Source organism: Papio anubis, chromosome 6 (genome assembly GCF_008728515.1).
Source record: "Papio anubis isolate 15944 chromosome 6, Panubis1.0, whole genome shotgun sequence".
Taxonomy (NCBI): Eukaryota; Metazoa; Chordata; class Mammalia; order Primates; family Cercopithecidae; genus Papio; species Papio anubis.
In genome coordinates, this window is record NC_044981.1 from 31,176,187 (window position 1) to 31,186,387 (window position 10,201).

The window sequence follows — 10,201 nt, forward strand, 5'->3', positions numbered from 1 at the left end:
AGAGCCCAGGAGTTTGAGACCAGCCTGGGCAACATGGCAAAACCCCATTTCTACAAAAAATTTAGCTGGATGGGGTGCACCTGTAGTCCCAGCTACTCAGGAGGCTAGGCGGGAGGATCGCTTGAACCCTGGAGGCAGAGGTTGCAGTGAGCTGAGATTGTGCCATTGCTCGCCAACCTGGGCAACAGAGTAAGACCCTGTCAAAAAAAAAAAAAAAAAAAGGAAAGAAACAAACTATATTCTGCAACTATACTGTAATAAAATTAGAACTTGATAACTAAAATATACTTAAAATTGTAAGTGAACAAATCTATTTATCAGTAACATGGATTTAAAAGGCAGTCGTGGATGGGAGGATCGCTGGAGTCCAGGAGATGGAGGCTGCGGTGAGGCATGATTGCGTCACTGAACTCCAGCCTCAGCAACAGAGTGGGACCGTGTGTCAAATAAATAAATAGCAGTTATAAAGAAAATTAACTATTTTTAAACCAGGTGGTAAAAATGTTACACATAAAATATACATATAAAATAATGTTATAATTTCAAATACATTTATTAGAACAAGAAAAGTTAAAATAAATGACCTAAAAATTCTACTCAAAACTTTGGAAAAAGAAATTGAGCAAACCTAAAGAAATAAGAAGAAAAGGAGTTAGTTATAAAGATAAGAATAGAAAGCAATGAAACAGAAATAGAGAACAAAAAACTAGGTAATGAAAATTAACACACTTTTGATTCCAAAAGCTGCTTATTTAAAAATATTTGTAAGATATTCACTTACAACAAGGCTGATTATGGATAACGGGAGAAAAAATGAATAAACAAATACATAATGAAAAAGGGGGAACAGCTACATATATGACACAGAAAGTGTAGAGTATTATGAACAAGTATATGCTAATAAATTTGAAAACCTAGGTGAGATAGGTAAATTCCTAGAAACATTTCATCTATCAAAATTAGCACAAGAAGAATACAAAACTTGACTATACCAGTAAGTATTAAAGCAATTTTTAAAGTTATCAATGACCTCTAATAAAAATTTATATTTTTTTAAATGCCCAGATGGTTTCACAGATGAGTTCTATCAAACATTCGAGGAACATGAAACTTCTATATTATGTATTTTTTCCAGAAAATAGAAAAAAGATTAAACCTGATTAGCTAATTTTATCAGCAAATGTAATCTTGATTCGAAATTGAGTTGTGGAAAACTCAAGGAAAGAAAATAATAGGCCCGTTTCACCTTAAACACAGATGGGAGACAAAATAATTATTTATGAACCGAATTCAACAATATTACAAATAATAATACTGGGAGGCCAAGGTGAGAGGATCGCCTGAGGCCAGGAGTTCAAGACCAGTGTGGACAACATACTGAGATCCTGTCTCCACAAAAAATTTAAAAATTAGCCAGGTGTGGTGGTGAGCATCTGTAGTCTCAGCTACTGGGGAGGCTGACGCAGGAGGATCACTTGAGCCCAGGAGTTTGAGGCTGCAGTAAGCTATGATTGCACCACTGCATTTTGGCCTGTGCAACAGAGCAAGACCCTGTCTCTAAAAATATGTATAATAATAACAATAATAATAATGATTATGCTAGTAATGATACATCAAGATCTAATAGGGAATCCTTGGAATACTAGGGTGGTTCAATATAATAAAATATATTGTTGCTATAATTCACCATATTCATAGACAGAAAAGTCATTTCCTTTGCTCAGTCTATTAATAAAAGACATTTGGTAAAGTATATCCATTTGTAATTTTTGGAAAACAGTTAAGGAGGCAGGAATCAAAAGTTTCTTATTTTGGTAAAGGTTATATTCCAAAAAATCTGTAACCACCAGTATACATAATGGAAAAACCTCAGGTACCCAAGACAAGAATGTTCACTATAATTACTAGCTTAACATAGCACAAAGCCTATGGGCAACATAGCAAGACCCATTTACCAAAAATAAATTTAAAACATTTTAATTAGCTGGCATGGTGGTGTGCGCCTGTAGTCCTACCTACTTGGGAGGACAAGGCAGGAAGATTGCTTGCGCCCAGGAGTTTGAGCTTACTGTGAGCTGTGATCACACTCCTGCACTCCAGCCTGGGTGACAAAGGAAGACCCTGTCTCTAAAAAATAAAAAAATACAAATACACATAAAAATTAGCACTAAACCAACAATGACTGTGTACCATGAACTGAAAAGTATTAATTTTACCATTTGCATCTGAGGTTAACAATATGTCAATGACTTAAATAATATCATATCTCTGAGAGTAATTTTTCCTGTATTTCCAAGACAAATGTTAGATAATTTTCCATTTTTTCCATTCAACAAAATAAACAGGAAATATAATTAAAGTTTTACTTGAGGATTGGGATTTAGAAAGGAAGACAGGAATTAAGAATAATCCTTAGTTCTCTTCCTAATTTTCACCTCTCTCACTGATACATATGTATTATTTTCTTTTTGTGTCTTTTAGAATCTAATAAACATGTTCTATATTATATAACAAACTAGAATATATGGATTATCTTTAGTCTTCCTTACCAAGTTCTTAACTCTGCTGGCTCTGGGGCACTGGACATACCATGTAAGAAGAAAAATGTTTTAACTCCATTGAACTTATTCAGAAGCATTGGAAATTGGTTCAGCAATATTCAACTTTGCCCAGCAATGTTTATGAAAGTTTCATATATAGAATAGTGTAAGTATGTGTAATACAGAATGTATGCTCTCAAAAACTAAGAGATAAAGTATGGAGATCCTAAACTCTGTTGACATAGAAGAGGGTGGATTTCTCGAAGAAACAGCCTTCTATAGAAAATGGCTTGTATGAATTGGGATTCTCCAGAGAAGCAGAACCAATAGGATGTTGGCAGAGAGAGATTTATTTTAAGTAATTGACTCATACTACTGTGGGAACTGGCACGTTCAAAATCTGCAGGCAGGCTGGAGACCCGGGAAGAGCTGATGTTGCGGCTCGAGTCTGAAGGCAGTCCAGAGGCAGAATTCCCTCTTCCTTGGGGGAACCTCAGTCTTTGCCCTTAAGACCTTCAACTGATTGGAAGGGCCACTTAAATTATGGAGGGTAATCTGCTTTACCCAAAATCTATTGATTTAAATGTAAATCTCATCTAAAAAATACCTTCACAGCAATATCTAGACTGGTATTCAAATGTCTAGAAACCATAGCCTAGCCAAGTTAACACATAAAATTAACTATCACTTGGCTCAAGGTGAAACTTCCAGATCAATGTGGCAGGAGTGTTGAGGAAGGAAGTGAACTCAGTTCTAACTAAGTAGGGCAGCCGAATCGTCACTGAAGTGTGGCACTGGCCTTTCACCAAGGTAACATGTGGCAAAGTTTTAAATTAGGATAGGTACCAGGCAAAAGCTGGGTGAATCGATGGAGGCTTTTGTGCCAACCTTCACAGACTGTCTGCGTCAGACTGCCCTGGATAGCATACAAAGGAAAAAAAGACAAATTACAAGCCTTTAATCCAAACTCACGACATGAATGAAAAACTGTAAATGCCTCTACAGCAGTTTTAAAGGCTATCAGTTTTAAAGGCTATCTTTTCTCCTGCAACCCAGCACAGATATGGCTGAGGGTCAAGCCCAGGGGCTTATGGTAAAGGTTATGAAGTTGTAGAAATGTTTGTTGCATCATCTAACAGCGGCTGTTGTGATAAGGCAAGACCACTGGTTGAGATAGACTGGACCCTGAGATATGAAATAGGGACATATGAGCAGACACAGAGAAGTCTGAGTGAGAACTATGAATCACTACACCCCTCTGAGGGTCCTTGCTGAAAGAAGCAGACTCACTGTATTAGTTACCTATTGCCATGTAACGAATGACACCAGCTTAAAATAACAGACATTTACTATTAGGTGTTACTGGGACAATAGGGGATTTTTTAAATATGGATTGTGTGTTTGATAATATGGTATCAATTTCAAGTATCTTGGGGGTGATGACAGTATTAGGATTATGCAGGAGAAATGTCCTTATTCTTAAATCATACATGACAAAATATTAAGGATTCAAGTGGCATAATTTCCAAAGATTACTCTCAGATTGTTTAACAAAATGGTTCTTCAACAGTAAACAGATAAACAAAACATTGTCTATTCATACAACAGAGTACTATGTAAGCAATGAAACTTCATGAACTACTGAAAATGTAACAACATGGATGAATATCATAGAAACAAAATACTAAGTGAAGAAGCCAGACTTGCAAAAATACATACTGTGTGTTTCCATTATCTATTACAGTGCAGCACACCAACTCCAAACTTAATGGCTTAAAACAAAAACAATCATTTTATTATCTCTTGTGAACCTGTGAATTAACTGGACTCTAAGAACCACTGATGTAGTCCATGAACCAAAGCACATATTCACGGCAGCGGCTCCACCCAGCACCTCACACCTCTGATGTTTACTGGCTGCCTATCGGATTTGAACACCTTCAGAGTACTGTGAAATTTCCCCTACCTTTTGAGTCCTGCCTCCCTAAAGTAGAAACCAGAAAGCTCACTTCCCCTAGCCACCTTTGAAGCTAGAGCACCTAAGTTCCACCAATTAAATTCATCCACCTAAGACTTCAGTTACAAAGGGAGCCACAGGAGGAACCAGGGTGTGGGGGAGCGGAGCACGTTTTACTGTATTTATTTCTCTGGCAAAGGTGACAGAAGCAGCAACTGTCTTTTGAGGAAGCAGTGGGTTTTTTTCCTTTTTTTTTTTTAAGTGAAGTTCCTGAAACAGAAGTGGTTTAGGAGGTGTCTTCAGTGGTGGCTGCAGCAACGTCCAGGTGCTAACAACAGAACAAGCAGCAGCGTCTAGAAGCCGTGGGGCAGCAGCAGTGGTGTGGCTCATCAGACCTGCTGTCTGCGTGGTCTGAGCCGTTACACACATGTGCCTCTCATCCGTAGTTCCAGCATTTCCTCTCTAAAAGTCTAGTTCTGAGAGAAATTTCTTTGGTAGACTTTTCAAAGTTTTATCAAACTCAAAGAAGGAACCAGGAAGAATACAAGAGCCTTGATCCAAAGAGTATTTGAAAAACAGAGCTGTATCTCTCAGTGAGGAAATAATTTCTAGGCTAGAGATTCAAAATGGCTAACGTACTAGAGGGCAATAAAATCATAACCTTGGCGTTATCTTCTTTACCAGAGAAAAAGAGAAAGCCAGCATCTCTTATCAGCTCTCTGCTGATTAACCTCTAATCGCACAGGGCTGGCCGGGTTCTTCTTAGGCAAATTACAGTCTCTGAGACACTCAGGGTTTGATCAGGCAGGGTTATGAGCAAAGGTTCAAGTGTGATATTAAATAATCAAGCACGTACAATTTTGCCTTATTTACAATTTTGAAACACTTTTCCTACATAATTTCTGACCTTAAGGGGCAGAATTAACCAAATAAAACTTTTCAGAAATGCTCTAATTCAGTTCCACTCATTTTATCATCTCTATTTGGCCTGTTTTAGGGTTAAGATATAAAGAGCCCCTTGTTGTGTAGTCAGCAAAACAAAAGTCTTATGCTATGAAGGCTCGAGAAATCACCTCTGTCTGGAAGGGCTTAGCCCGTAAGGTCATAATCATATTTACTTCTTTCATGACCTAGCAATAATTGTGTTGTCACTCATCAACTCATTTATTCTGAGAACTCTCCCTCAGGAGAACTCAACAGCTAAGGATTTTGCTTGCAGTGCCTGTAACTGTGGATTAAATCCCATTTTCTCTGAAATGCCCAAAGTTCACCAGTGATCTGGACTTGTCACAAGTAACATCCTTTTCCACCTGTCAGGTGGGGACTCAATAAGCTATGAGTTCCTGTCCTAGGAGGACTTTGTAAGCTCTGTTTCCACATATAAACTGCAATCCTTGCTCTTTAATGATCTAATACCCAATTAAATGAGATTTTCCCTTAAATGTAACATTTCTGGAATAATCGTGATTCCAGATTTATAGGTAGAAGGACTATTGAACCATTGCACGTTTAATACGTGGCTATAAAAACATAAAGTGATCCATAAAAGCACCTAGCATAGTTTGCAGAAAAGAACTGTATGTCAAATTTTCTATAGAATCATCGTATATTTTACCAGTGATCCTGTCTATAAAAATGCTTGGTTGTTTATAGATGTATGGGAGCAAATTTTCACTCAATGTTCTTTCACAAAGGATAGTTGAGATTTTTCTAAGCTTAAAATATTGTAAAAGTACTTTCCAGAATTCCAGTCAATAGCGTCATTATATCATCCTCAATTTCTCCTAATTACCTTGTAAATTATATTGAGATTTACTATAGCTTATCTTTCCTGAATTCTGAGATTCCTTGGGAACAAGATACCATTCAAAGAACTTTTAGTTTCATTTTCCACAAGCATAGGCTGAAATTGAGGAGTGTAGATAGACAAACCAAGAAGAAATAAAATGCTTTCTCATATGCTTATCAGAAAATAGAACATTTATTCCAAAGGGCAGGTTTATCAGAAAAAAATGAACATTTAAAATAGTATCTACAGTATTCTAAAATAAATCATCATAATTAAACATTGATTTACAACTTTACCCAGTCTCATTTCTTGTTCCATTGATCTGGGGTTAGCAGACTATGTTGATGAATGCATCTGCTTCTGTACTAAAACAGTCCTATAACTGCTCATTTTTATGTCCCCTGGCATAATCTGACCAGGGCTGGCAACATCAGCCTAAACTAGTAAATTTGTTCTTGCAATTCTATTCTCTGCAGTATCAAGTGTCAAGAATATCTAGTAGAGGCCGGGTGCGGTGGCTCATGACTATAATCCCAGCACTTTAAGAGGCCAAGGTGGGCACATCACTTGAGGTCAGAAGTCAGAGACCAGCCTGGCCAACATGGTGAAATCCCATCTCCACTAAAACTACAAAAATTAGCCAGGTGTGGTGGCATGTACCTGTGCTCGGGAGGCTGAGGCAGGAGAATCACTTGAACCCAGGAGGCAAGGGTTGCATTGAGCCAAGATCTTGCCACTGCACTCCAGCCTGGGCAACAGGGTGAGACTCCATCTCAAAAAAAAAAAAATTGTAGCGTCATTTCCACGGAGCCTCTGAGGTTGTCCTTCCTGTTGTTTCTCTCAAAAGACCCAGCTTTTGATGAGTAACTTATAGCAGAGGCCTTCAGACAAGCATGAGGATAAAGCAGAAAGCATCTGTTCACGGCAAGGCCAGATGGCTCTGTTTAATTTATTACAGTGACCAACAAGATCGGACTAGAAGAGTAGAATCTTCCATTTCACCATTGCACAAGGACCAAGAGTCATTAGTCTAAAGATATGAACACACTTTAGACAGTGAGGGCATTGACAACTTTCCATGGTCTTCTTTCCAATCTACCCTATAAAGTGTGCATTAGGACTCCTACGAATTGACAGCAGTATTTTAAACCCAGAAGCAAAATCTTCTTCAAAATGAATGTATTAACAGTCACCATGCCAAACTTGGAGTACGAACAAGAGCATCCTTTTACCCTTACTGAAACCTATGCGGTCACTAAAACGTATATCAATAATATTTTTAACCTGGACAAAATTAATCTAGAAAATTGAGCTACTGTTTTTTATTTGTCAGCTTTTACCACATTGTGGGTTTGAGACACAGGGTAGCTCTTTTGATAGTACAGCCTTAATTTAAAATATATAAATCATGCCAAACACATCTAATTACTTTTAGCTTCCTTCACAGGCACAGGAAGGTGAAAGATTAAGCCTTTGGCTCCACCTAGTGGCCAAATGGGTAGTGGCTGTCTAGTGAGAAAAAACAAAGATTTGGAGGCATGAAAAATAGCTTGACAGTGTTAGTATTCTGGATTCAGGGTATGAGGTTTGAAGAAGGCAACAACAAAAAAGAATTTTCAGAGAAACTGGTCACTTAAGTGCATAGGTACCTGAGAGTGAGCAACTGTTATAGTTTTGATATCTCAATAACCGAGTGACAAACATTTGAAAATAAACATAAAGAAGGTAACAATTATAAGAAACTTTAGGTGTTTCAGAAGCAAATGGGTTTTTTCGGTGTTTGTTTTTAAAATAATTTAAAAACTTGATGCTATCAGCACAAAGCACTAAAAGTTATCAAGATATTAAGTGACAGCATTCTGATAAGAAACCACCGCTTGCTGGGCAGATTATGCTAAAGGGAAAGAAAAAGTTTTTCCTATCTCTTTAAGTGTAGAGTGTATATTCCAAGATCAATTTTAAATTACAAATCCTCTCCTTTTTTGCTTATTAATTCGAATTCATCATTATGTGTGTGTTTTACAGAAATACATATATAGTTGAATGACAATTTTATTTAAAGCTTTCAGCTTTAGTTTTAAAATGTAGTTAATCTTATCAATACAATACATGAAGGTATATCCACACAGAATTTACCACCTTAATTTGAGTTTTGCAAAAATTAAATATGGACAAAGGTATATACATAGAAAGTCACTTAGTGACCCAATAATCTTTCTATGATATACTTAAGAACATTTTTAGGTAATAAAAAGTCACTTATTAATTAACTCAGTGAAAATTAGTCCAAAGTAACAAAATCATTTGAGGCTGCAAAACAACATTATCACTATTGATATTAGGAGTTTTTCAAAGAGGTAAAATTCTAACATTTTTACATAGAGTGCAAGTGAAGTAACTAAGTCAAATGACTTGCAATATTTTTCTGAAATTCACAGGAGTCAATAGTTTTTTTAAAAAGCATCTCTTGTAACATTTAATTAAACACATACATTTTCATTTAAGTTTGCTTCCCACAAACCACTGACACACTCATCGACACAGTGAATGAGTCTAGTGACAGGAAACAAATTATTTTTGTTAGGTCATTTCTAATACTCTGCCTCCAACAAAATAAGGAGGACCTATTCAAACTGTCAGCTGTTATATCATTTAAAGTAATTTTGGGGAGGAGGCCAGGCAGGAGGATCGCTTGAGGCCAGGAGTTCAAGACCAGCCATGGGCAACATAATGAGGCCCTATCTCTATGAATAATAATAATAAAATCAGTCAGGCATAGTCAGATGTGTCTGTAGTCCTAGATACTCAAAAGACTGAGGCAGGAGGATCATTTGAGCCCAGGAGTTCGAGGTTACAGTGAGCTATGATTGCACCACTACACTCCATCTTGGGTGATGGGGCCAGCCAAACACCACAGAAAAAACTGCGACTCCACTCCCACCAGCTAACGTCAAATGAGGAGCCTAGACTTTCACCCTCACCTGGCTGTAATAAGGAAGCCAACACTTCAACACACACACGCACACACACCAGGAGGGTGTCAGAGAAAGTGAGTAGGGAGTCAGGATGTTCATGCACTCTTGGTGAAAATGTACTACTCCCTTCCCCAAGTCCCTGAAATGTCAATGGAAACCTAGATTTCCATTCCCCACCCAACAGTAATGAAGCATCTCTTCCCCTCTCCTCTAGGGTGGTGTCAGACAATGCCTAATGGAGAGTGAGGATTTTCATCACCACCCAGAGTTAATCCAGCAACCACTCCCTGATACCTACTACTCACTCCTCCACTCCACTGTTCCATCTTGGTGTCAGTAGAGGTCATGTGAGGGATAGTAAGTGGCACTCCTATCCCAACCAGCCAGGGAGGTATTAGTGGGCACCTGACAGGGAGGCAGAATTTCTCTCCCCACTCAGTAATAATGGGGACCTATCTGAGGTGTCAATGAAGGCAGAGTGAGAAACCTGGGCTCCTACCCCTACCTAGAGTCATGAAGCTCATCCACCTACCTACTGGAGTGGTGTTAAAAGAAGCCAACTAAAACAGAGTTTAAATAAGACCAATAGCCTTATAACATAATGCCTGAAATGTCCAAGTTTTAATTGGAAATTATTTGTCATATCAGGAACCAGGAATACCTCAAACTGAATTTAAAAAAAAAAAAAAATAAAATAGATGCCAAAATGGAAAGAAAAGCCTGATGAAGATTTTAAAGCCACCATTATTAAAATGCTTTGATGAGCAATTAACACTTAAAGAATGAAAAAATAGGATGTCCAGTTCTGTGGTTTAAAAAAAGGAAGAAGAAAAGATCAGAAAAGAAAAAAATAGGATGTTTCAGCATAAAAATAGGATATATAGGGAAGAAAATGTGGAAATTTTAGAACTGAAAAGTACAATAGCCAAAATAAAAAGCA